Genomic DNA, 27,124 nt, shown 5'->3' with positions numbered 1-27,124 from the left:
TGTCTTGTCACCATGGTGAAGAGAAGCAGTTGTGAAATGAGTGACACGGTTGTTAAGAATGCTACAATGGGTATGATGACCAGTCATAAGTGCGAAGACTGGTCAAAAGTGCGAGGACCTGTCAGAAATCACTTTTTTCAGCCCTTTGGGTAGTCCTTTGGTTGTTAAGAATGCTGCACAGGCATAAATGTGAGGATGGTCATAAGTGTGAGGACCAGTCAAAAGTGCGAGGATCTGTCAGAAATGACTTTTTTCAGCCCTCTGAGTAGTCCCTATACACATAGCCATGGCCTGCCGGTCACATGACCAACTAGCCACGCCCACCCAGTCACATGACCTCCAAGCCACGCCCACAAAATAAGCCACGCCCACAGAACCAATAGTAAAAAATTTTAGAACCCACCCCTGGTTGGGAGTCACCACAACATGAGGAACTGTATTAATGGGTCACGGCATTAGGAAGGTTGAGAACCACTGTTTTAGATGATGGTCCCATAAATCATTATTAATGTTTATGGAGGATCAGGAATTATGATTACAGTCCAAATTATTAATTATACCAATTTTTTTTATTCATAGTCTGTGATAATGAAAAATGGATTTTCAGAGGGTTTATTTTTCAGTCTAATCTATAAGAACTTAACTATGCAAAGCATGTAAAACATGCCCTTTTGTTTCTTATAGAAGGTAGTTTTTAGTTTATTTATAGACTTCTGAACTGATTACTATCTGTTGAAAGTTTGATATGAAATAATGTATACAGATTTTAAATTCTTTCTCAGATAATGAGCCAAACATCGGGAGTTGTTACAGCAATATGAATGTTCAGTTTATTCCCATCTCCTCCCCCAGTGAAAGAATATGCTTTGTTGACATGCTTTAGAAATGGTTGCTCGGTCTGAGCAAGAACAGAAACAATCTTAATTATTTGTTCCTGCCATAGTCCTCAATACATGCAGTTTGAAGGACGTCTTCCACTGATATCAAAATACTATGTCAGAAATCACTGATATCAAAGATGTTCTGAACTTTCAAAAGAAACTGGGTGCACAGGATGTCTTGAAGTGATGGCAAACAATATTTTCTGTATAATCTGTTATAACCCACTTCAAACTGAACTCCGCCATAGTTTTTAGATTTTATTCCCCATGCTGTTTTGAGAATGCGGAAGTAAAAGGAATTAATTCTGTGCTGTATGATTATTAAGTCTCACCATACATTTTGAAATGCAGCTTCATCTGCCAGTTAAGAACAAGAAAAGAATGAATCCTGAAGAACGAATATGAATTTTCTTTAATATAGAGATATTAGCATGAATTTCAGTCATAAATATACTTTTTTGAATTTAAAGATCTGGAGAAAAGTTTCAATCATATTGTTCAAACCATTGATATAAACTTTGTTACTTTTGTAGTATTGTCAATTAGAATGATATTGGTTTATAATTATAGAAGATAGCTTAGTTTTTTGGCTTTATTTGAGTGTAACTATTATAACTTAAAACTGTCTATATTGGGGAGAAATAATATATTTTTGGTTTTTAAAAACTTACATAGATTTCCATACTGTCTATTTGAAAATATTATGATATATCTCTTTCATGTGCTAAATTTGCATTTTGCTAACATAGTCCATATGGCTCAGTTTTTATTTGTATTTGCTTAAAAATTGGCACTTCTGTCAGATCTACCAACTCATACCACAGGATTTCCCCTATATTATTTTACTGTTTTATTCTGTATATACAGTATTAAATGAAGAGACCCTTCCCTGAAAAAAAAAAGTCAGAATGAAAGAGTTTTTTTGTGGTTGTACTGGAAAAATCAGTAGTTACTGATGGCTGACTATTTGCAGGCACCTCTACCCAATCATGTTTACCTCTCCCATCAAATCCAACAGAGCAGGCATGTTACAGGTTCAGTCCATCAAAGACTGCCATCTCTCAAGCCTTTTCTGATTATTATTTTTTTTGCTCATCATGTAGAATATCATCCCTGTGGAGATTAGATTGATCCTGAGTCTGTTGGCCTTTCACAAGGCTCTGAAGACACAGCTGTTTATCCTGGTAACCTGAAATTGAAAAGTCTTCCTATAGAACATTTTGCTGAAGCAGAGATTTATAGATTTCCAGCTGTGTGTACCAATAGTCATGCTTTTACTGGCATAAGAAAAGAATGACACAACTGAATGACATAACAGTTTAGTGAAAAAGAAAAAAGTTCAAAGATGAGCTTTGAAGGTAGGACTTAGAAGGACACTTAAATAAAAAATAGGTGTATAGCTAAGGAAGAATATGGTGATTAACTTGAATCTGTGATGGTGATATCAGGAAAGTTAAAGAAAATGATATGAAACTTGTAAGGGTACTGAAAATATCAGAAAATTGCTTTTTGATAAATAAGAGCAATGTAAAAATGGTAACCAGTTAACAGGAGATGATTAATTTACAGAATAAATCCATGGGCAGCAGGAAAAAGAAAATGGCCATGTTATCAGTAGATCATGTTTAAAAAGACAATCAATCATTTCAGTGTTCCATCAGCCAGCCATCCCTGCATGCCAGCTTTGACCTGACTCAAGAAAGATGTATTCCACAGTTATTTCTGTATCATAATGTTACCTAGTTTGGGTAATGAACTGTCAGCAACCAAATAACCAAGAAGCACCCCGTATCCCTCATTTCAACCCTGAGCTACAAATATTCTCCTTTATAAACAGTATTCTTGCAGTATATTTACTTAAGCACATAAAATTATCACTCATTAAAATTATCAGCAAAAAAAGAAAAAAAGGAAGAGATGACACAGAAAGATTACATCTTCTCTTTTGCCCAAATTATGTTCTAAAGTGCATTAGATTTTGCATGTTGATATTGGCTATAGTATATTATATTAAAACTTGGATTATAATCTATTAACTAGTTAATGGTATGAATCTTGGTAATTGCTATGTTGTGCATAGTATCTTTCTTTTACTTCTTTTGGAATAGTTAAGATTCTTCAGACTAAGTGCTCATAAAAAGTAGATTTCTTTCTTCTTCTTTTTTAATTTTTTTAAAAAATATAAACATTCCATCTTCCCTTAAACAGTGTTTTGTCTGGATATAAATATCTCTGTGCAATAACTATCAAAATTTACAACAGCATTCAATACATTGATATTAATTCTCTGATCTTACATTTGTAATTTTGAATATAATAAACCTATTCATTTTTCCCTCTTAACATATCTTCTAATAAGAATCTAATAATAATATTAAACATAATAATTCTTATAATAACAACCGTCATATTGTTTACATCTCTATTTTATGATATTTTCTACTCTTCTTTAATCTTTTTTTTAAATTCCAACTTTCATTTTTATTATCTAACCATTGGTAGAATAATTCCCATATCGTATAATATTCTGTTTGTTCTTTCTCTTTAATTGCAAGTGTTAATCTGTTCATTTTTGCACATTCTAATATTTTCCTAATCACCTTCTCATCAGTAGGGATCTCTTCATTTTTCCAATTTTGTGCAAATACAATTCTAGCTGCAGTTAATACATAAATAATTAAATATGCATTCTCTTTACTATAAGTTTCGGGTAAAATCCCCAACAAAAATATTTCTGGTTTTAAGTCAATGTGCTGCTTTATCATCTTTTCCAGCATGTATGTATTTTTTTCCAGTATTTTTTTGCTTCTACACGTCTACAACATATGATAATAGGACCCAGGTATCTGGTGGCACTTCCAACATTTGGCTGACTTATCTTTGAACATCTTTGCCAACCTCGCCGGTGCAAAGTGCTATCTATCAAACATCATATATAGATTTTCTTTATATGCAGTTGACATCGTTAATTTGTAGTTCCTGTCCCACAATTTCTGCCATTTATCTAATTCTATTGTGTGACCAAAATTTTTTGTCCATGCTAACATTCACTTGTTAATCTTCCAGTTTTATGCCCAATAAGTAGGTGTACAATTTCGTTATCAATCTTTCTTCTGTCCCTGTTAATATCTTATCTAGTTCTGTTAATTCTTTATAGAAACCATATAATTTAACATCTTTCTCATATCTAGAACGTATCTGTACTTGTGAATACTATGCCATATCAATCCTTTGATCACTCATTCTTGTTTAGTTTTGAGTTCCCTCTTTTCATTCAAAATATCTTTATATCTAATGACATTTCCCATGTTAATAACATTTGGGTGAACCAGTGCTTCCATTGTTGAAAGCCAAACTGGTATCCTCAAATAATGTTGTGCTCTAATTTTGTCCCATACTAACATTAATGCATTTTTAATGTAATGTCTTTGAAAGTAACCTTGTATCTTATTTTTCCCATACTGAGTTAGCATGCTAACTCAGTTGCGAGTCATGTCCTTCCAAAGTCAATAATCTTGTATGCCTCAATACAATCCATTCTTTCATCCATGTTAATACTGCAGCCTGGTAACACAATTCCCAATTTGGTAATCCAAACCTCCGCTACTTCTTGAATCCTGCAACATTTTAAAGCTAATTCTTGCTTTTTTCCCCTTGCCAAATATATTTTAATATTGTTTTGTTAAATTCCTCAAAGTATTTCCCCCCCCAATTTTATAGGAATTGTTTAAAATAAGTACAATAATCTTGTCAATATATTCATTTTAATTCTAGCTATTCTTCCTATCATCGATAATTGCAGAGTTTTTCATTTTTCCAGATCTATTTTAATTTGTTGCAACAGTTTGTAATAATTATATTCCTTAATCGTTACACATCTTGCTGTCAGCTGAATCCCTAAATATTTTACTTTCTTAGTAATCTGAATATCTATTCTTGTCATTCTCTTTTTTTTTTGTTTATCTGTAAGATTTTTCACTAAAATCTTAGTTTTATCTTTGTTTATTTTCAGACCTGCCACTTCACCATATTCTTCTATTTTTTTATTAGTTTAGGCCCTGTTTCTTATGGCTCTTCCAAGATAAAAACTAAATTGTCTGCAAACACCTGTAGTTTGTACTTTTCCTTTTTTATTTCCATGCTTTTTATCTCTGTATCTTGTCTAATATTTCTGTTTAATACTTCCAATGTCAATACAAATAATAGAGGAGACAAGGGACATCCTTCTCTTGTACTTTTCCTAATGGAAACCTTCTCAGTCATATCTCCATTTACCATCAGTTTGTTTATAATATATTGCCTTAATCATATTAATAAATTTTTCCCCAAAGTCCATATCTTTTAGTTGTGCTAGCATGAATTGCAAGTTCATGTTATCAAATTCTTTATGTGTGTCTAGGAAGATCAATGACATTTGCTTCTCTGGATGTACTTCATAGTACTCCAATTGTCTTTAATTTGTCTCTTAGGTTAAAAAAAAAACACTTTTAAAATAAGTTTTTTATTTTTTTATTTTTTAAAAACATATCAAATCAATGCATGAACAGTGTGGCTACTGGGTGTCCAACAGTCTAATATAAATAAAACTAGTAAAATTAATCATAATTATTATGTTTAATCAACTTATATATTTCTAATAATGATACAAATTACAATAAATTGCAATTATCATTATTCAATTATTCCATGTTTTCTTTTATTGTTTCTTTTGATTTATTATATAAAAGAGTATATATTAACATTCCCCCTTCTCTTATTTCTATCACTTATTCTAACTTTTAATCATATCACCTTTTACTAAAAAACATTTTCTTTCTATCCTACCTAACTTCTAATATAACAAAATATAACAAAATTCGAGAAGAGATCCAAAACTGGGAAGGGAAATTACAGGAAAGGCCAGAGGATGAACAAATATGAACTAATTGGATGGCAGCTAAACACAAATTGAATCTATTCAAGCAAGAAAAATATGTTAATACAATGAAATTTTTAAAACAAAATCAATTTGAACAGGCAAACAAACTAGGGAGGTGGATGGCTTACAAATTAAGAAAAGAAAGAGAGAAATTAACAATTCACCAACTGCAGGATAAGGATGGCAAGTTATGTCAGAATCTAGAAAAGAAGAAAGAGATAGTAACCCAATACTTTCAAGATTTGTATACATAGGATAAGGTGCCAACAGAAGAAATAGATCAATATTTAAAAGAGGAGAGAATGCCAGTAGTAACTGAAGAAGAGAAAGAGATACTCAATAGAGAGATTACTATAGAGGAACTACAGGCAACAATTAGGAAACAAAAAAACAATAAAACCCCGGGAACAGATGGGTTACCAGTAGAATTATATAAAGGATTAGGGGAATCACTAAATTGGATACTATTAGAGGTCTACAATGAGGCATTGAAAGAGGCAAAGCTACCAGAATCTTGGAGGGAGGCATATATCTCGCTAATCCCGAAGGAGGGGGCAGATACAACACAGATAAAAAATTATAGGCCGATTTCTTTACTAAATTCGGATTATAAGATTTTTATGAATTTGATGGCAAACAGATTAAAGACAATATTAAATCATAGAATACATTCGGATCAGAACGGATTCCTGCCGGCAAGACAAATTAAAAATAATATAAGGACAGTGATCAATGTAATAGAATACTATGAGGTGCATCCAGAGAAACAGGTAGCCCTGATCTTCCTGGATGCACAAAAGGCGTTTGATCGGGTCAACTGGAGATTCATGACACAACAAATAAAGAATATGAAATTTGGGGAGAAATTCGAAAAGATGATAGTTTCAATATACACAAAACAGAGAGCAAGGATACTAGTCAATGGGGAACTAACAATTTTTTTTGAAATAAGAGGAATACGACAAGGGTGCCCACTTTCACTACTACTCTTTATTCTAATGCTAGAAAACCTACTTAGAAGAATTAGACTCAACAAAAATATAAAGGGACTCAAGGTTAGAGGCGAAGAATACAAGGTCCAAGCGTTTGCTGACGACCTTGTATTCTTCATAGAGGATCCATTAGAAACGGAATTAAAATTAACAGAGGAAATAGAGAAATTTGGTAAAGTGGCAGGTTTAAAAGTCAATAAGGATAAGACTAAAATATTAAGTAAAAATTTAACAGAAAAACAAATAGAAGAGTTAGAAAAACAATCAGGATTACGAGTAGTTAAGAGAATAAAATATTTAGGTAATAATTTGACAACTAGGAATGTGGCTATAAAAGATAATAATTATGGAGAGTTAGTACAACAAATTAAAAATGATTTAGAAAGATGGGGGAAATTAAAGTTATCATTGTTAGGAAGAATTGGGGCGATTAAGATGAATATACTACCGAGGCTCCTCTACTTATTTCAAACCATTCCAGTTAAATTAGAGAATTTTTTTTTACAAATTTGAATAAAATAACATCAAAATTCGTATGAGGGGGAAAAAAAACAAAAATAAATTTAAATATATTACAGGATGACAGATCTAGAGGGGGTTTTGGCCTACCAGCGTGGGAAAAATATTATAAAGCTGCGAGTTTAACATGGATTAAGGAGTGGGTCAATTTGGAGAATTACAGACTATTAAAATTAGAAGGCCACGATTTGTTAAAGGGGTGGCATGCCTTCTTGTGGAATGCCGGGAACAAAACCTATAAACATTTTAAAAACCACATAATAAGAAATTCACTGATTGGCATCTGGTTCGAAATTAAAAACAAACATTATATGAAGGTTCCCGGCTGGATATCTGCATTGGAGGCGGCAACGCACCCCCACACACTAGCCCCTCATAAATTAATAAGATACAAAGAATGACTGGACCCCCAAGGAAGATTAAAAACACGGCAGGAACTCAGGGAACAAGGCATAGAAATAGATTGGTGGCCCTACCTACAAATACAAACTAGATACAATAAAGACAATGAGGAAGGAGGAATAGACATAAATCCCAACCGACTAGACAAATTAGGAACTAAAGATGGAAATTTGATTTCAAAGATTTATAAATACTTATTAGAATTTGACCTAGCAGAAAATTTAGTTAAAGGACAAATGATAGCTTGGGCAAGGAATATTGGCAAAAATATACAATTGGAAGAGTGGGAAAGGGTATGGGAAACCAACTTATAGAATAACAAAATCCGTAGCATATAAGGAGAACTATTACAAGATGTGGTACAGATGGTATCTAGCCCCTGTGAGATTAGCGAGGATGTATGCAAATCTTAATCCAACATGTTGGAAATGCAAGCAAGCATAGGGAACCTTCTTTCATGTCTGGTGGCTTTGCCCAAAAATTAAGAAATATTGGATAAAAATAAAAATTTGAATTTCAGAAATAATTGCAGAGGATATTGAGTTAGAACCAGAAATTTTTTTGTTAGGAATGCTCAAACAAAACATTAGAAAGGAAAAAAAGTACCTAATATTACATATAATTGCGGCAGCTAGACTAGCCCTAGCACAAGTCTGGAAAACAGATCAATTGCCAATGGAGCAGCAAATAATTCAAAAAATTTACACATGTGCAGAAATGGATAGACTAATGTTGAAATTGAAAGATAAGGAAGACTCTCAGTATTTTAACATATGGGACAGCTGGTATGAGTGGATAAACCAATGGAAAAGGAGGTAAAGTCAAAATTTAGTAAGAAATTAAAAGTAATAATTATACACCATTAAGGGAAAAAAGGGGAAAATAAGTTTTGGTATATATGTGTACTTACATACATTATATATACTTTATTTGTTGTCTGTTGATATTGTTGACTGTATTTTAAGGTTGTGAATGTTTTATACATTTTTTTTTAAATCTAATAAAGTTTGTTTTTAAAACAAAAAGAAAAAAGAAAAACAATTTTGGGCGCTATTCCTTCACATGGTGATGGCTGAGAGAATTGCACTTGCCAAACACTGGAAAGAAAAAGAGATGCCAACTGTTGAAAAATGGATTTTGAAATTTATTGAATTGGCAGAGATGGGGAAATTAACTCTTTGATTAGAGATAACATACTAGACAGCTTTATAAGAGACGAAACCGTTTTTGGACTTTCTACATGCTGAAGATTATATTTAGCTCAACCTATTGACTTGAGGAAGAGAATTTATTACTTTTCCTTTTCTTTCAGCACTAGCCAGGGTGGATCCTACATGTTAAATGTTAAAAATTAAATTTAATTGACCACTTTTCGTCTTTTTTTTTGTACACTATTTTTTTATTATTATTGTTAGGGTTTAATGTATACTTTTATTTTGTTTCATTTTGTTTGCTTGTTTAACTGTTTTGTATTTTATTTTCTATGATAAAACAATACATTTTTAAAAAAGCGGGTGCAGCTCTTTTAAAATTGGGAGATACAGTAATTGAAATTCTATCAACTATATATTTAGATATATTAGGGAATAAACCGAAGATTTCTGACAGCCACCTCCCAGAAAAGATGAGCTATAGGTGGGCTATTCAATTCAAAGTTCAAAAGTTAATACTGAACCTAACTGAAGGAAAAAAAATATTTTCACCAAACAATAAGGTTTAATATTATTTTGAAAAAGGGAATAGCTGGGAATTTATTGACAAAAATTAAAAAGCCTTTTTAAAAAATAATTATTGATAGATCTTTAAAAATACAATGACAATTACTTTAAAATGAAAAAAAACCCTAAAGCTGGTTAAAGAGAACTGCAGCCATTAAAACCAACATTATACAAAGATTTAATATTTTATTCCAAATGATTCCTATATAAATTTTAAATAAGATTAATTGACTGGAAAAGATCAATAACAATTTTATATGATTTAATAAAATATAGTATAATAAAAAATTGGCATTCTGGTTTAAAATAGTTTTGAAAGGTTAAAATAGAGAACCAGTTTGATGAAAGTTCTAGTCTTACTGTAGCCATGAAAGCCAGCTGGGTGACTTTTGTGCCAGTCACTCTCTCAGCCCAACCCATCTCACAGGATTGTTGTAGGGAAAATGGAAGGAAGAAGATGTGTTGGGTATGTTTGCCACCTTGAGTTATTTATAAAAAAATAATATGGATGAAATACAAATAAATAAAAATGAAATTGATTAGCGAGAAGTATAATGTTGTTCATATATTGCACATAACTGCACATAACTATGCAGTTAAAAACAGTGGTGGTTTCAAATTTTTTTCTACCGGTTCAGCCATGTTGCTGGTCTCAAGCCCTTCTACCATTGTGTATTACAGTTGGGGGTTCTGGACCTTGTATTCTGTGCTAGATATGGCAAATAGTAGTGATTCTGAAGGATCTTCACCCCCCCCCCCCAACATCAGGCTGAATGTCCTGTACTTAAAAAGCCCAGATTGAGATCTAGCAAGCCTTCTACTTGCACCCAAGCCAAATATTCTAAATCTTCATCTGTAGCAGCTGATAAAGATGCCCTGAGAAGACAAAAAGCCTTAGAAAAGCATTTTGCAAAGGCTCAGCAACAGGCTGCAGCTCTTAAATCCTCTGAGGGTTCTAGGGATCAGTGTGAGCCTACTAATATTTTACCTTCAGACTTACAGCCACAGGAAGTGCAGGAAGATCAGCCTAACTGGTCTGTGCCTCAGGACTCACATGGGTTTCACGCAGTTCCTTTTCAAGAAGGATTTGCCCCAGACCCACCTCAGCCCCTTTCTGATTCCTCTCAGGTGCCTGGCAGGCAGCGTTCAGCACCATCAGCCACTTTTACGACTACAGCAGCGGGGCTGCGCTCTCTAGAGGCAACACAACAAAGTTTATTCTCAGAGTTACGTTATGCCATTGTGCAAATTATTACTCAAGGTATTGATGAGGCGCTGGCACAGAGGGGATTGTTGGCTCCCTTACATCCAGGGCTTTCAAGGCCAGATCCTATGCATCAACATTCCGATAGGCACAGGGAATATAGGGAGGAATCACATCATGCATCTCCATCACTTCACAGTGAGGCTTCGCTGGAAGGAGAAGAGGAATTAGGTGAATTTGAAATGTCTGGGGATGAAGGGATTGCATAGGACAAACCTGCATATACTGGTTTATTCTGTCCCCATCTGTTTAAGACATTGCTTAAAGCTAAAATGACTGCTAATATGGGTCAGATGGAGAGATCTACTGCAGACCTTAAGGACTCTCAGGATCTTTGCGCCAGTCTCTTTACGGAGCTGGTTACTACTCAGGAAGTCATTCCTTCCCCAAAATTCTTTGTAGATGTAATTCATAGACAGTGGGAACAACCTGTCTCAATTCCAGCACCTAGTGGCATGGACAAAAAGATGTACTCTGTGGAGAAGGAGCTCGAGAAGCTCCTCCAAATTCCCACAGTAGATTCTCCTTTAACTAATTTGGCTTCAGCAGCCATTCTTCCTTCTGATAACGCAGAGGGATTGAAGACTGAGGATAGGAAGACTGATTTGGCTGAGCACAGAACTCACCAGTCAGCGGCTTGGGCAATTAAGTGTGCCACTGCAGTTTCATTCATTTCTCGAACATCACTCTTATGGTTAAAACAGATGCAGGCCAGGATCTCCCCAGAGGATGTCCGCCTCCAACAAGACATTAGTAAGTTAATAGCTGCAACAGAATATACATCTGATGCTACTATTAATGTGGCAAAATTTGCCTCGAGAGCTCTGGCATCTAATGTAGCTTCCAGGCGTTTGTTATGGCTATGCCAGGGGCAGGCAGACACAAAGTTCAAGTGGTGCTTGGCCGCTGCCCCCTTTAAGGGACATCAGCTGTTTGGAGAAGTTCTAGATCCCATCCTGGTGGAAGGGAAGAATAAAAGGAAAGTTCTGCCACAGTTGACTAGGAGACCTGACAGAAGACCTACTCCTTATTACCATAGGCAGCCCTTTCTCTGCCTCCCATTTCCATAGGCAGCATTCCCATGGGGGGGACAGATCACAGGACAGGACAGGATTTTGAGACAGATCTCGACAAACACAATCCAGGCAGCCTTATAGGGGTTCAGGGGGATGCCCCTACTGCCATTCCAAATGACTCATGGACTCAAATCCCGATTGGTGGCAGGTTAAAGATGTTTGCCGACCAATGGAGAGATACCACCACGGATACGTGGGTATTACAAACAATTACTCTCGGACTGACCTTAGAATTTTGTTCCAGACCCCATCATTGCTTCATACAATGTCCTGTACCCAGGGAGGCCTCCAAGAAAGATATGATGGAGGCCGAGATTCAGCACTTGCTGGACATCAAGGTCATCGAGCCGGTACCAATTGGGCAAAGAGGTTTGGGATTTTACTCTGTACTCTTTCTAGTTCCCAAAGGGCTATATTGAATCTGAAAGACCTCAATGTTCACAAACGATACAACAGGTTCAAAATGCAATCTCTGGGTTGCCTCAGACAAAGAGATTTTTTAACATCAATAGATCTCAAGGAGGCTTATCTTCTTGTCCCCATACGGGTATCTCACAGGAGGTTCCTCTGATTTGCATTTGCAGGCCACCACTGGCAATATTGGGCACTTCACTTTGGCCTCTCCTCAGCCCCACATACCTGCACCAAATTACTGGATGTGGTGGCAGCACATCTGAGGGCACATCCCATCCACCTACAGTGCTATCTAGATGATGTTCTGATCCAGTCATCGTCTCTCAGGTAGGCAGAGCTGGATCTGCAACTCACGATTCAGTCACTTCAGGATCACAGCTTCTCAGTAAACTGGGAAAAAAGCCATCTGACACCGTCCACCAGGCTTACCCATTTGGGGGCGGTGATCGACACTCAGTTATCTCAGGTGTTCCTGTCTCAAGAACGATGGGACAGTATATGGGAATTGGTGAAACAGGTTCAGGCATCAGTTCCAGTGCCCCTATTGCTTCTTTCCCAACTGTTAGGGAAAATGATTTCCTGTTTAGCAATAGTTCCGTGGACTCGTTTACATGCCAGGCACTTACAGTGGCTCCTTCTCTCCAGTCAGAGGTCAGGGCGCAGCAACTCACTGTGCAGGATCAGGGTTCCTCAACAGGTGCTTCAGTCCCTGAATTGGTGGAAGTCGAAGGCCATGGAAGAGAGCTGCCTGTTTTGAGATCCTCCCAGACTGGTTCTAACATCAGATGCCAGTCTCTTCGGCTGGGGGGCGGGGGTCGCACCTGAGGGACCAGATGACCCAAGGGCAATGGTCTCAGCGAGATCAATTGGCTGGAGCTGAGAGCGGCCCATCTGGCGTTCTGACATTTTCAGACCGAGTTGTTGAATCAGCACGTGCTTTTGTTAACAGACAATGTCATGGCCAAGGCACATGTCAACCACCAAGGGGGCACTCGCTCCAAATTCCTCATGTGCGAGGTGAAGAAATTGTGTCTTTGGGCAGAACAACATCTCCTGTCCTTTCGGGCAGACACATCGCAGGGACATCCAACTCTACAGTGGATTGGTTGAGCCGAATGACAATAGACCAGTCCGAATGGCGATTTCATCTGGACTTATTCCACCTCATCATAGTTCGATTCGGGACTCCGGCCTTGGAGTTGTTCACCACACCTCAAAACACTCACCTGCCTTGGTTTTTCACCCGGTTCTGGACTCCAGCAGCTGAGGGTATCAATGCCCTTCATTGTCCGTGGCCGGCCAAACTACTGTATGCCTTTCCTCCTATCCCGTTACTCCAGAGGGTAATCAGGAAGATTCTGGAGGAGGAGGTGAAGGTGTTAGTTGCACCACATTGGCCGAGACGTCCATGGTTTGCAGACCTGATGTCACTGTTGATAGCATGTCCCTGGATATTACCACACAAGGTCTTCCTCAGCCAAGGGGCCTTTCAACATCTGGACCCTCAGTGGCTCAAGTTGGCCGTTTGGCGCTTGAGCGGGAGACCCTCAGGAAGGGATGTTATTCCCCTAAGGTGATTTCTACCATTCTTGCGTCTAGAAAAGCATTGACGACCTGGATTTATGATGCCACCTGGGTGTCGTTCAGTTGCTGGTGCACCAAGGTGGATCTAGTACCGACTTCAACAACCGTTCCACAGGTACTGGACTTCCTGTAATGAGGTCTGGAGAAGAAGTTGTCAACTAATACACTTCGGTGGCAAGTTGCAGCATTAGCTACCATCTTACCAGGTAAGGGACCTATTCCTCTCTCTCAACATCCAAAGGTCCATAGTTTTTTAAAGGGAGCTGCCAATTTGCTACCGCTGACAGTACATAGATACTTGACTTGGGATCTATCGTTAGTTTTACAAGCACTCACCTTACCTCCTTTCGAGCCCTTGTGGACTACCACACTTTGACTCTTTACTTTTAAAGTTGTTTTCTTAGTTGCAATTATATCTGCATGCTGGATATCGGAGCTAGCTGCACTTTCAGTGCACCAGGATTTATGCATTTTTCACCCGGACAGAGTCATTCTTCGATTGGACCCTACCTTTGTGCCAAAAATAAATTCCTGGTTGCACAGGACACAGGAGGTTATTTTGCCGGACTTTTGCCCCAATCGAAGACATCCAAGGGAAAAGTGCTGGCATACTTTGGATGTACACCGTGCTTTAAAACAATACATTAAACGTACATTCTCCTTTAGGAGGACAGAGGCCTTATTCATGTCATTCCAGCCCACTTCAATGGGGAAGAAGGTGTCACCGTCTACCATTGGACGGTGGCTCAAGGCATGTATTGCCTTAGCTCGTCCCGTGCCACGTTGCATCACAACGCACTCTACTCGTAGTGCTGCCACCACAGCGGCATGGGCTACACAAGCATCGATTTTGGAGATCTTCAGGGCCGCCACTTGGACTTCTCCTTCACCATTCGTGAGGAATTACAAGTTGGATCAGTACGCATCTGCTGAAGCAGCGTTTGGGAGGTGCATCTTACAGAGAGTCCTGCTGGCCGAGGGGACCCTGGATCAATCTGCTTCCCGCCCAACAACACTCCAGGACTCTCCAAGCAGCACACAGGAGAATGAACATTGGACTTACCTTGAACGTTCTTTCTATGTGCGCTGCAGGAGAGTCCAATCCCACCCTGGCTTGTGCTGTCCGGGGTCCGGGAGTGGTCGGTTCTTCGACTGGACTGCATCTTCTCTAGTTCCAGTTTCGTTGAAAAAACTGAGGCTCGGCTGGAGGAGGAAGGTGTGCCGAAGAAATTCCAACTCAGTGATATCAGATCAGACTGAAATTAACCCATGCTTGGACTCCCCTGCAGTGCACATAGAAAGAACGTTCAAGGAATGTCCAACGTTCATTTTAATACAAATAAAATGTTTTTAATCATCCTGATAAATGTTGAACCACTGTTAAGATGCCTCAGGTTCCTTATAATTAAGGATTAATGTTTAACTATTGTGGATAAGTGATAGGTAGGGTCCAGAAGTTTTGATCTGAAACTTGAAATTTTCAGGAAAAAATGCCTGCCAGAAATTACACTGTTATCTTGCATTGTAGAAAGTTTTTAATAGGTCGAAGAGGGGTTTTTTATGTTTGTGAAGTTTGTAAAGATTGTTTCAGGGCTCCTTATTTATACACCCATTTTTGTTTCTTGTGCTAAGAATGAATAATGATGCATACTCAGGAACCTTACTCTTTGTTTACGGTTCCTAGACTAGTGCCTTGATTTAAACCTGGTCTATATTGAATGCATGCATTTTTATATATTAAGGTTGATTTTATATTTCATAAAATATATTTTGCCTAAATTTTGTGAGTTCAAAAAAAAATACTAGGCATAACAGTCACATGCTGCTCTTTTTCTTTTGACTATTATCAGTGCACAAAACCAGATAAAGGTCAGATCTGGTTTATTTAGTTCTAATAGGTTGAAGGATTAGGAGTATAGGTACTCCTTGTTTACTGACTTCTTATACTGAGTTCATTTAAAGTAGTTGTACTAAAAATGACTTTATTGCCAATTTTTTAACTATTTACAAACTTCACAGCATTCCTCAGTCATGCGGTCACCATTGCAGTCAATATGTGTTGTCCTGTGCCTGACCTGTTTTTTTCTTCTTCTCTGACCCCCTTGCAGAGCAGAATAATTGGAGTCAAAGGGATTTTAAGAGAATAAGCTGTTTGCTCTTCTATAAATTGAAGCAAAATAATCACAGCTACAAACTGTCAGGCAAAGAAAGATAAATAAATAAATCACTTGCTCTCTCCCACTCCAAGCATGAAAATTGGAGAGGAAGAAATTTCAAGAGAATAAGCTGTTTGCTCTTTTACATAATGAAGCCAGCAACATGGGGGTCATCCTATGCAAATAGCTTCAGTGTTCTCTTGAAATCATTTCCTCTCTAATCTCCCCACTCTTTGAGAGGAAAGAAAGAGATAGAAAATCAATTTTTGTAGGAAATCCCTCCTTTGCCTCCCTTGCCCTAGAGTATAATTACATTGGTTTTTATATATACATCACTTTAAATAGGCACTCAAGCATTCCACGGGGGTGAGGGAATAGTTAGGGAGCAAACAAAAGCCAAAGATGTGACCTTGGTGCAGTTTCTGATTTTTTTTGGATAATAGTTCTTTTTTATTGAATAGCCCGAAGGCCTTTTCAAAAAAAAAAAAAAAGAAAAAAGAGAAAAAAGAAAAAAGAAAAAAGAAAAGATAAAACAAACAGTTACAGAAATAACAGTCTAAAAATATATGATATATGACATTTAAAATTTAACAATATCGAAGTTCAATAACTAGATTTCCAAAACTAGATAACCCAAATAAGATAGCTCCTCTCTAACTCAGCTCATCTTTATTACAATCAATGAAATTCTTTTCGATATAACTGGCTCGTATTGCTGTCATCCTTTTAAGATAGTGAGTAATAGCCCTTACCAGGGGAGGAGAGTCTGCCTTCAATAGAAATGATAATTTATGCCTTACATTCCAGTGGGGAAATTTATTTATAATTGGGGACAGATATTGTTTTCTTACTTCCTCATACAACCTACATTCAAATATTATATGCGCCATATCCTCCACGACGGTTGCCCCACATATACATGTTCTTTAGTCATACGGGATTTTCCGGTAACGGCCGAATTTGACATTGGTATCTAAAAGTTCAAATCTAAACTTGACAAATAGCTCTCTCTCCACTGATGCCATTTCTAGATATAAATATTTTTCCAAGGTAAAAGTTGTTTTAACTGCTGTCAGAAGCTTAAGGGAGTGATTAGTTGAAAGTGTTGCCATGTCCATTTGCCTATGTATATCTTTAATCCATTATTTAACTTGCTTCAGTGTGTCATACAACGGGAACCCTACGCCATATCGATTCAATATTTCTGACAGTCGAGTTAGTGTCAGGATGGGGTTGAGGGTTGTCCCCGAACCATGAACCAGCTCATGAGCAAACACACTAGGACTGAAATAAAACTAGCAGAGGAGTCTTGTATAAAAACATACTTTACTTCAAAATGTTTAAAAAACACTATATCTTTAAAAAGGCACATTAATAACAAAGTCTTATCTTGGTTAAATGAAGCCAGGCCATCTCCCTAAATTCCTCTCCACAATACCGAAACAGTCCATAAGAAAAAACTAACATGACATTAAACAGCTTCGGTGTCGATACATCGTCGAGGTGGTAGAAGGGCAGCAGCATAGGCTTCACAGCTAAAAGTCACCTGTGAAAAACAATTCAATCAGCAAACATGGCTTGAAGCTCCTGGGAGGGAAACTGTCCAGCAGCAACAGTTCAGATGTTGGCTTGCGTGCTTCAACTCAGCAAAAGGCAAGCCAAAATTGGAGACTTCAAAAGGCTCCCAGCTATCTCAACTCACAGTTGCAGCTAGCTCCGTGGGAATATCTTTACACAGCTTTTCGGCTCCTTTTCTGCTGCTATCTCTGCTGCAGCCGTCAGGACTCCTTAGCTGAGTTCTCCTCCCTTCTGCAGCTCTGCTCTGGGCTCTGCATCCAGGTGCTTCAGCACTGGCTCTGCATCTAGACCTAAACAGCGTCTAGGCCCAAGTAGCAAGCAGAAAGGTCCATGCTTATATGGGGAGTTAATCTGCAATTAACTAGGGCGGGGAAGGCTTGCAGTTAATTGCAAACAGGAGATGGCTTGAATGGATCCATACTGTTTGTAACTGATCAAGTAGCCACAGCAATCCTGAAAACACTCGTGACAGTTAGCCAGGAATACCTTTGAGGATTTGAAATCTGCTGTTCTTCTAGGCAGATTTTGGGAAGTCTGCTGGCTTCCATCTGAGTCATTTTTAGCCAGTAGGCTACCGCCCTAGTAATTGTGTAGGTGTGCAGTGAAAAATGTCCCAATTCAGCTCTGACGGCTGCTGCCGAAGTGGAATTGTTTACCCCCAGCATCCTCCTTAACAAATTATTTTGAGTTCTCTCCAATATGGGGGCCTCTGTAAGACCCCAGATTTCGGCACCGTAGAGCATAATCGGAACAAGTTTAGCCTGAAAGACTTTATGAATTGGTAAAATCGAGGTTGGTTGAATATTTTTACTTAATTTGGATACAAGGCTTGCCCCAGCTCTGACCTTTTGAGAAAGGTATTGATGGTGCAGAGTCCAACCATCTGCACTGGAAAAAACAATTCCAAGATAGGTATATTGGTCAATCTTTGTGTCATTAATATACCACAACTTGCTCAATCTTTGTGTCATTAATATGGTAATTATGCTTTTTATTCTTATTGCCAAAGACTAAAACTTTTGATTTAGCTACATTTATAGTCAAATGGTTTGTAGTACAATAACGTGAGAGCTTGGCGAGAAGTCTCCTTATCCCTATCTGGGTTCTAGAAAACAGCACTAAGTCATCGGCATACATTAATACATTAATAAATCTTGAGCCTTTTTGGGGACTATGCGTCAGAAGATCTTCCATCTGCGCTGGGATATCATTTATATAAAGGTTAAAAAAAGTAGGGCCCAGCAGGCAGCCCTGCCTCACTCCTCTAGTTGTCGGTATGCTGTTTGTTGAGGCTCCATTTGCCGCATATCTGACTCTAATTGCCGTATTAGTATAGAGAGTCCTGATCAACAAAATAAGTCTGGGGTCCATCCCCATGGCTTGTAATTTCCTCCACAGATGGTTCCTATCTATAGAATCAAAAGGAGCGGTAAGGTCAATAAAGGTCGTATACAGCTTTTTCCCCTGGGTCTTGTATTTATTAATTAAGTGGGAAAGGACAAAACAATTGTCAATGGTAGACCTACCCGATCTAAAACCTGCCTGCTCATTTGCCAGAATTTCCTTATCCAAGCACCAGTCCTCTATTTTATTTAGCAGATGCTTCGTATACATTTTTGAAATTATATTGAGAAGGCTGATAGGTCGATAGTTAGATGGGGCGGCTCTGTCACCTTTCTTGAAAATTGGAAAAACTATAGCTAACCTCCACCCTTCAGGGATTATCCCTACTTTAGCGATATAAGTAAACAGTGCCACCAGCACCGGTACCCAGAAATCAATGTTGGACCTAAAGAGTTCGGGAGGCAGCAAATCCTCTCCGGGGGCCTTCCCGGCCTTTAAGGATTGTATTATATGTTTAACTTCAGTAGAGGTAACTGGTGTCCATTCCGGACATTTCCTTAATTCCTGTTGGAGAATATCCAGTTGCAAGACATTTGTTGTATTGTTACCGTCAAATAAAGCAAGATAGTGCTTCTCCCATTTTACTGCTGATATATCAGTGTCCATGAATGGGGAACGTTGTTTTAATATACCGGCTATCTTGTGCCAAAAGATCGTAGGGAATTGGGATTTCGCTGCCATTTCTACCTCTTTCCATATCCTGGTGTTATAGCTACTTTTCTTGTTTTTCAGGAGGCATTTGTATGCTTTCCTGAGTTGAACCATATTTGAATAATCACCGTCCTGTCTGGACCAGTTAACTTTCCTAACTGCGGCTCTTAGATTTGCTCTCAACCTATGGCAATTGTCATCAAACCACTTTCTAGAGATCCCATCTACTTTGCTATCATTCTGGACCCAGCTGAATTAGCCAACTATCGTCCAGTCTCCAACCTTCGTTTTGTGGCGAAGGTTGTTGAGAGCGTGGTGGCACGACAACTTCCCGGGCACCTGGATGAAGCTATCTATCTAGACCTGTACCAGTCGGGCTTCAGGCAGGGGTACAGCACAGAAATGGCATTGGTTGCGTTGGTGGATGATCTCTGGAGGGCTCGGGACAGGGGTTGCTCCTCTGTCCTAATCCTATTAGATCTCTCAGCGGCTTTTAATACCATCGACCATGGTATCATGCTGCAGCGGTTGAGGGGGTTAGGAATAGGGGGCACCGTTTTGCGGTGGTTCTCCTCCTTCCACTCCGACCGCTCGCAGTTTGTGTTGGCAGGGGGACAGAGGTCGACCTCGAGGTGTCTCGCATGGGGAGTGCCGCAAGGGTCGGTCCTCTCGCCTCTCCTGTTCAACATTTATGTGAAGCCGCTGGGTGAGATCATCCGTGGTTTTGGGGTGAAGTGCCATCTGTATGCTGATGATACTCAGCTGTACATCTCCACCCCAGACCACCCCAACGATGCCCTTGATGTGATGTCTCGCTGCCTGGAGGCCGTGCGGGTCTGGATGGGGAGGAACAGGCTCAGACTCAACCCCTCCAAGACCGAGTGGCTGACCGGTGGGAGGCTATTGGTGGCTTCCGGCGCCCCGATATAGTCAGCAGGTGCCATCGCTGACTATTGGGGGTGAATCTTTGCCCCCACGGAGAGGGCTCGCAATCTGGGTGTCCTCCTGGACGCGCGGCTGTCTTTAGAAGAGCATATGACGGCCGTGGCCAGGGGGGCCTTTTATCAGGTTCGCCTGATTCGCCAGTTGCAGCCCTTTCTGGACCGGGATGCCCTGCGCATGGTCACTCATGCCCTTGTTACTTCCCGGTTGGACTATTGTAATGCTCTCTACATGGGGCTCCCCTTGAAGAGCACTCGGAGGCTCCAACTGGTCCAGAATGCGGCCGCGCGGGTTGTGCACAACTCGTGCCCATGTGACACCCCTCCTGCGCGAGCTGCACTGGGTCCCAGTGGTCTTCCGGGTGCGATTCAAGGTGTTGGTTACCACCTTTAACGCGCTCCATGGCATAGGACCCGGGTACCTCCGAGACCGTCTTCTGCCACCAATAGCCTCTCACCGACCAGTTCGCTCCCCCAGAGAGGGTATCCTCCGGGTGCCATTGGCCAAGTTATGTCGGCTGGCAACACCCAGGGGGAGGGCCTTCTCTGTGGGAGCCCCAGCCCTGTGGAACGAACTGCCCCCGGAAATATGTAAGATCTCCGACCTCCGGGTGTTTCGCTGCACACTGAAGACCCTGTTGTTCCGCCAGGCCGGACTATCAACATAATAGTTTTAAATTGGGGTATTTAAATTTTGGGGGGTTTTAAATCTGAGCCAAATTTATTTAATTATTTTAAATTTTAATTGTTGTTTTGTCTGTGTTTTTAAATAGGCTGTACACCGCCCTGAGTCCTTCGGGAGAAGGGCGGTATAGAAATAAAATACTAATACTAATACTAATACTAATAATACTAATACTAATAATACTAATACTAATACTAATAATAATAATACTAATACTAATAATAATAATAATAATAAAGTTCTTAAGAGTAGAAGTTAGCTCTATATAAACTGGTATTGGGGTGTTGTCTCCGGGCTTAGATTGGGAAATTTCCCTTGCTAGCTGTCTGGCTTCGTCTGAGCCCAGATAAGTGATCACAGATTCAACATCAAGTCTGTGCCAATATAACCTTTTGTAGTTATAAACCCGGGCATTTACTAAGGTGTCAATTTCCTCTCTTAAATGAGGCCTAACTTCTGAAGAGAGTGAAACCAGAGCCGTGATGGGAAAGTGGTCACTTTCCTCTCTAAATATAGCTCTTACATCTGAAAAATGGTGTACTAAACTAGAGGAAGTGCAAATATAATCAATAGAGGTTGATGTTTTGTTGGACGAGAAAGTATAGGGATATATATACCCCTCACTCAGGCCACTAAGTACTTGCATATCATTCATAAACAGCAGAGAAATTAACCTCTGGGCATATTTATTGGCCCTCTTGTCCATTGAGACTAGGTGACCTCATTATAAAAATATCCAGTTGGTACCAGGCCTCGTTTAGCATAGCTCTTAATTGAGGGGCCTAGTCTTTCATTAGTATCTCCAGCTAATATAAGTTTTGCTTGGGGAAAGCATCCCTTTAAAGTAGCTAATACTGAATCTAATTCATCCCACAAATCCCTTCCTAGAAGGTGGAGTGAAAAAGAAGCAATATATACATTAATTAAGATTAAGTCTATCCCCCTGAACGAAAATCTAATAGGCAGAATATATTGGAATTGAGGGTCTAAAGAAATTTCTTCACCCTTCCATCCCGTATCCCTTTTGACCATCGTGGTTAGGCCCCCAATTGCCCTCCCTCTTAAATTGACTTTGCCTGCCAGTTTATGCCATGAGGCAAAGCCCGGTAAGCTGATCTGTAGATCATTAGTAGTCAGCCAGGTTTCTTGAAGGAGGATGAGATGATGTGTTGAAATCAGTTTTATAAGATCCATCCGGTTTGCAGTGCCTTTCCAGCCAGCTATATTCCAGGACAGGAGGGAAAGGCTAGGGATACAAGATGCCCTAGTTATTGGCCATTTGTTGTCTAATAAATCACCTAGAGTCACTACTCCTTGTGTCTCTCCCTCCACCCTTCTGGAGGAGGGGCCCAGAATTACTACCACCGCTTCTCTGGAGTGCCAAAGGAGTCAAAAGTGGCCTCTGGTTGTTGCGGAAGTGTCTCACCCATTCTTAAGGAAGACAAGACAGGTGAGGGCAGTTGCACACTTGGGGGAGGGTGAACTTCTGCCGCTACGTTCATGGTCTTTGTTTCTTTGAAAAATCTTTTGCCTTCCCTTCTATCCTGCTGGACGGACTTAACAACTTTAGGCCTTGTCTGATCATGCTTTCCCCATTCTTCCAACTTGGACATCCTTCTCGTTAAACTGCAGGCTTCTGCTAGCGAAGATCTTAACAAGTCAAATTCAATTAACATCGACCTTTGCTCCTTTGGAAACAAGGAAACAAATTCGCTAACATCCTCGGGCTTATCGGTACTTGCCTTCATATATGGGACCTCCCTGGTCTGGTCTGTCTCCATAGTTTCTCCAGATTCTAGAGGAAAGACCCTGGAGGTAGCAAAGTGGTTCCTATATACCATTTTTGATGTTTAGTTGAGTCCTTGTAAAAGCGGTTTAATAGACCCACTTGATAAGACTCTTGTAGGAATGACTTCAAATCTGAGCAGGGATTCTTTTCTTTTCATTACAGCATTCGGAATAGTATTGCTATTAAAATGCAGTATTAGTCGAACACAATTGCTATGCTGGGGAAGTTTTACGTATCTGAGTAGATCTATTAATAAAGGATCAGATTTCAATAGCTGTGCAAGTGAGAGAATTATCCTTTCCTTTGAAGTCCATCGTCCTCTATTGCATGGGATTTTCCTTATCCTTAAAGCAATTTGTTTCTTTAACAACCTTCTTCCTTGATGAGGGTTGACATCAGTACTTGGAATGCTTTGTTGTTTGGATTGAGATCTTAAGCCCTTCCACTTTCTCTGCACATTGGGAAGGTGTGCAGTCTCACCTTCCTTAGCTGCAGGGTGAGGGTTATTTAAATATTGAAAGATCCTCTCGATGTCTCTTTTGATCGATGTCAGTAGGTCATATATTGAATCTACTGTATGCGCAGTTAACATGCTCTGAGTATAGACCATCTCTCTGAGGTCTGAATATGTCGGAACGTCTCTTAAACAGCTAGAAGTAGGAGAGGGGATTAAGCTTGAAAAATCATCCATTCTAGCAGGTGAATTTAAATCTGAAATCTGGGAAAAAAGCTCCCTTTCTGTATCTCCCTCTCCCAATGATACAGTCGACGGAGACAAAGTTCGAAGTTCGGCTTGGGGTTCTGGATTACACTTCTCCATAAAGTTGTCCAATTTAAGCTGTTTAAGACGCTTGGAGTAGTTAAACTCTGTCATAGATTTTGGGGAGAGAGAGTAAGATCTCTGCCTCTTACTTTTCTTTACCATTTTGGTAGATAATTGATCCAGTATCTCTCAGCAAAATTAAATATCGCAACAATTTATCCTCCCTCGGCAATCGTAGTTAAAGTAGGCCTTTATGATGGTCTCAGCCAAGGCACCACAGAGATAAAAACCAATCTCCTTTCCAAACAGTGGCTTATCTTCCACTCCCACTTCTTTGCTATCTTCTATTTTCAGAATTGTTTAAATTGTTTAAATTATTTCACAGGGGAAATATGTGGGAGAAAGAAATATGTGGGAGAAAGAAACTAAAAAGTTGATAGAATTTCATTGAAAGCAGGCCTACCGGGAGCGTCTCACGTCCTTTTTCACTATTCAAGGACGCTTGTATCAATTTTTTGGATAAAATCCTGCTTTGGGGGAATTCGGGCCCAGATGTTGCAGGATTTGAGAGTGTATTTCAGTTGGAGTGAACAACTGGAATGAGAAACAAAAACAATCACTGTAAAAAGATCCCAAAGATGTGACACTGAGTAGTTTTGCCTTTTTCCAGCTGGAAAGCACATTCATAGAATTTTTCCATTTTATGACCATTTAGGAGTGGAATTGCCAATCCCAATTAAGACTGTTAACTGAAGACTATTAGTAATGCTATCTATTTAGTACACTGCTTTAACGATTACTGGGAGATAGGTTCTCAGTGCAGTACTTTGTATTGGTTGGATCTCTAGCACAGAAACCAGGTTTCAATGTAAGTTAAATCCTGATGGTTGCTGAAATAATCTTTTCCCCCAGCCATCGCCCCAGCTCAGTTTCACCGCTCATGCCTGCATGCCTCCCACTGGCCAGCTTTTGGATCTCTGACATGCATGCATGGGAATAGGGCGCATGCGGGGAACATGCACGTGCATGTGTGGGGTGGGTGGGGTGTATGCGTGGGGGTGCAGGTTGGTGCAGGAGGCTTTCCAGGCCAAATCAGGCCTGGGTGGCCTTGTGCTGTGCCCCCGCATCCTGTTTTGCACCTGGAAAGCCTCTTGCACCAACCTGGTAGCCAAAATGGGTTATGGGGGGCTGGGGCGCATGCATGGGAGTGGTAGAGAACATGCATGGGGAACATGCTCGCATTGCATTTTGGGGATTTGGGCACATGAATGTGCATTTGCACTCAGGCACGTTTTGGGCCCTTGGCACCAAAAAGGTTAACCATCACTGCCCCAGAATGAAGATATTGGAGAGGAAGGGATCACAAGAGAGTAAAGTATTTGGTCCTCTATAAATCAAAAGAAATATAATCGCTATTTGTAGTAAAAAATATTTCTGCTATTTCCACTTGCAGGAAGAACACCAAAGAACAGTTAAGTCCAGCGAGCGATGAATACTTTCCCCTTTTCTTCTTTTTTTTGGTGCCATTAATTGGAACATAATTGTTGCTTCTGGGGCATATTTTCCTGAAGAACAGTGTAATCATTTCAAGCACATTGTAACACAGGTTGATGGAGCTGCTTAGCCAACAGGAAAACAATGGCAAACAGCTCTTAAATAAAGAAGGATGATTAAAAATATAATATATGTGAGTTATATTGTCAATTGCATTAAGAAGAGGGTAATTCACAAAAGCCTTGCATTATAAATAAGGCTAGGAGTTTTCTCTTATACAAAAGGCTACTCTCATTGTGAAACCCCACAGTTATAACCATCTGGAATAGCCTTCCTGCAGATAGATAGATTCATAAACATGTGGTTAACATAAATATTGACAAATTTGCTTATCCTTCAATTTGAGTAAATACATGAAAATCAGTAATTATCAATTCATTAGAAAGATTAAAAATTAAAACCTAATCAGGAAGATTCCTAATTCTTGGTTCTTAGCTTTTGATATAAAAGTTTATCAACTTTTTGATGTATTGACAAATAAGTTTTTTTTAATTTGCTACCAGAAAAGAAATTGTTTTGAATGTGTATCTTGCAATGCAACATAAAAAACCCATGGATAGACTAAAAGTTTTCTTATTATACTAAAATAATGCACTTTAACCACGTAGAACAAAGCTATTAAAATGTATTAGGTTGGTCTTTTCAGACTTGTCTGATCTGTATTACTCATAAACCTTCATTTGTTATGTTATCAGACAAATCCAAATCCATGTTTGGTTTTCTCCCCAAACATAAGTCAGCTAGGCAAGCATATATCATTGCTTGATGTACACAGACACAGCTTCAGCTGTTCCTGTAGGGATACTGTCAAAACCTTAGATTTGTATGTCTATGGAGATTCTCAGTCATACAGGTCATTGTTGTCCCAAAGGTGCTTCTCCCTCACCCCCAGAGGCAACTGGACTTTCTGTTTTTCCTTTGAAGACATTTCCCTTCTCATCCAAGAAACTTCTTCAGCTCTGACTGTATGGTGAGGAATGGAAGGATTCATACTCCTTTCAGACAGCTGGTCATTTGCATTCTTTTAGTGTGTCATTAAGGTCATCTAGAGGTTTATCTGTGTCATCAGGGTCACCTGAGTGGTGCAAATTGGTGTGGAGCCTTCTTTGAACTGTTGAAAGGGCTGTGTTGTAGATTGGAGATAGATGATGTCATATCCCTCCCCTTCTATTGAGAGAGGACTGTTCAATTTTGACATAGATGGCCTCTTCGACCACTCTTACAAACCAGTGGTCCTCTCTGTCCAAAATGTGGGCTTTGTTGTCTTCAAAAGAGTGGCCCATGTCTTTTAAATGCAGATGGACTGATGAATCTATCCTCATGTGTTTGATCTCCTATGTTGTGGGATATAAAATCATCTATTTCCAATCTACAACACAGTCCTTTCAACAGTTCCAAGAAGGCTCCACACCAATTTGTACCATCAGATGACCCTGATAAGACAGATAAACTTCCAGATTATCTTAACGAGTTGCTAAAAGAATGCAAATGATGGTTTCCGGTTACGTCATCGTGTCAAGCAAGATGGGTATGGAGATCGCGCCTCTCCCTTTCTTGTAAATTTTCCAGTCTGGGTGGCTTTTCTTTGCCAGCGGCAGCCCCGGAGAGGCAGCCGTAAGCAGAGAGGAGCAGAGAGCGCGTGTGGAGTGGCAAACCGACACACGAAGGCGAATCTCTCTGTCACAGGCTGGGAAGATGGCGCCAGTAATGGTGGTCCCAAAGCGATGACTACCTATATTGGAAGGGAAACCCGATCGCAGACGGTAAGGAGCCCTCTTCTAATGAAAATTAGTCTACATTGTGACGGACCTTTGATCCTTTTGATCTCCCTATTG

The 27,124-nt window shown here is 39.4% G+C and overlaps 1 protein-coding gene and 1 long non-coding RNA gene across 4 annotated transcripts in view; both read left to right on the top strand.

Moving 5' to 3' along the window:
* RBMS3 (RNA binding motif single stranded interacting protein 3) overlaps window positions 1-27,124 on the top strand; it is a 937,042-nt gene that overhangs the window by 41,430 nt on the left and 868,488 nt on the right. The gene's annotated exons all lie outside the window — the stretch shown is intronic.
* On the top strand, window positions 11,675-25,414 carry LOC148114284 (uncharacterized). The gene is made up of 2 exons (XR_015733953.1): window positions 11,675-12,139; window positions 25,189-25,414. It is a non-coding gene; the product is annotated as an uncharacterized LOC148114284 (long non-coding RNA).

The sequence above is a fragment of the Pantherophis guttatus genome, chromosome 4 (assembly GCF_059756535.1).
Source record: "Pantherophis guttatus breed Tessera chromosome 4, ASM5975653v1, whole genome shotgun sequence".
NCBI classification, from domain to species: Eukaryota; Metazoa; Chordata; class Lepidosauria; order Squamata; family Colubridae; genus Pantherophis; species Pantherophis guttatus.
This window is presented reverse-complemented; position numbering and strand designations above follow the sequence as displayed.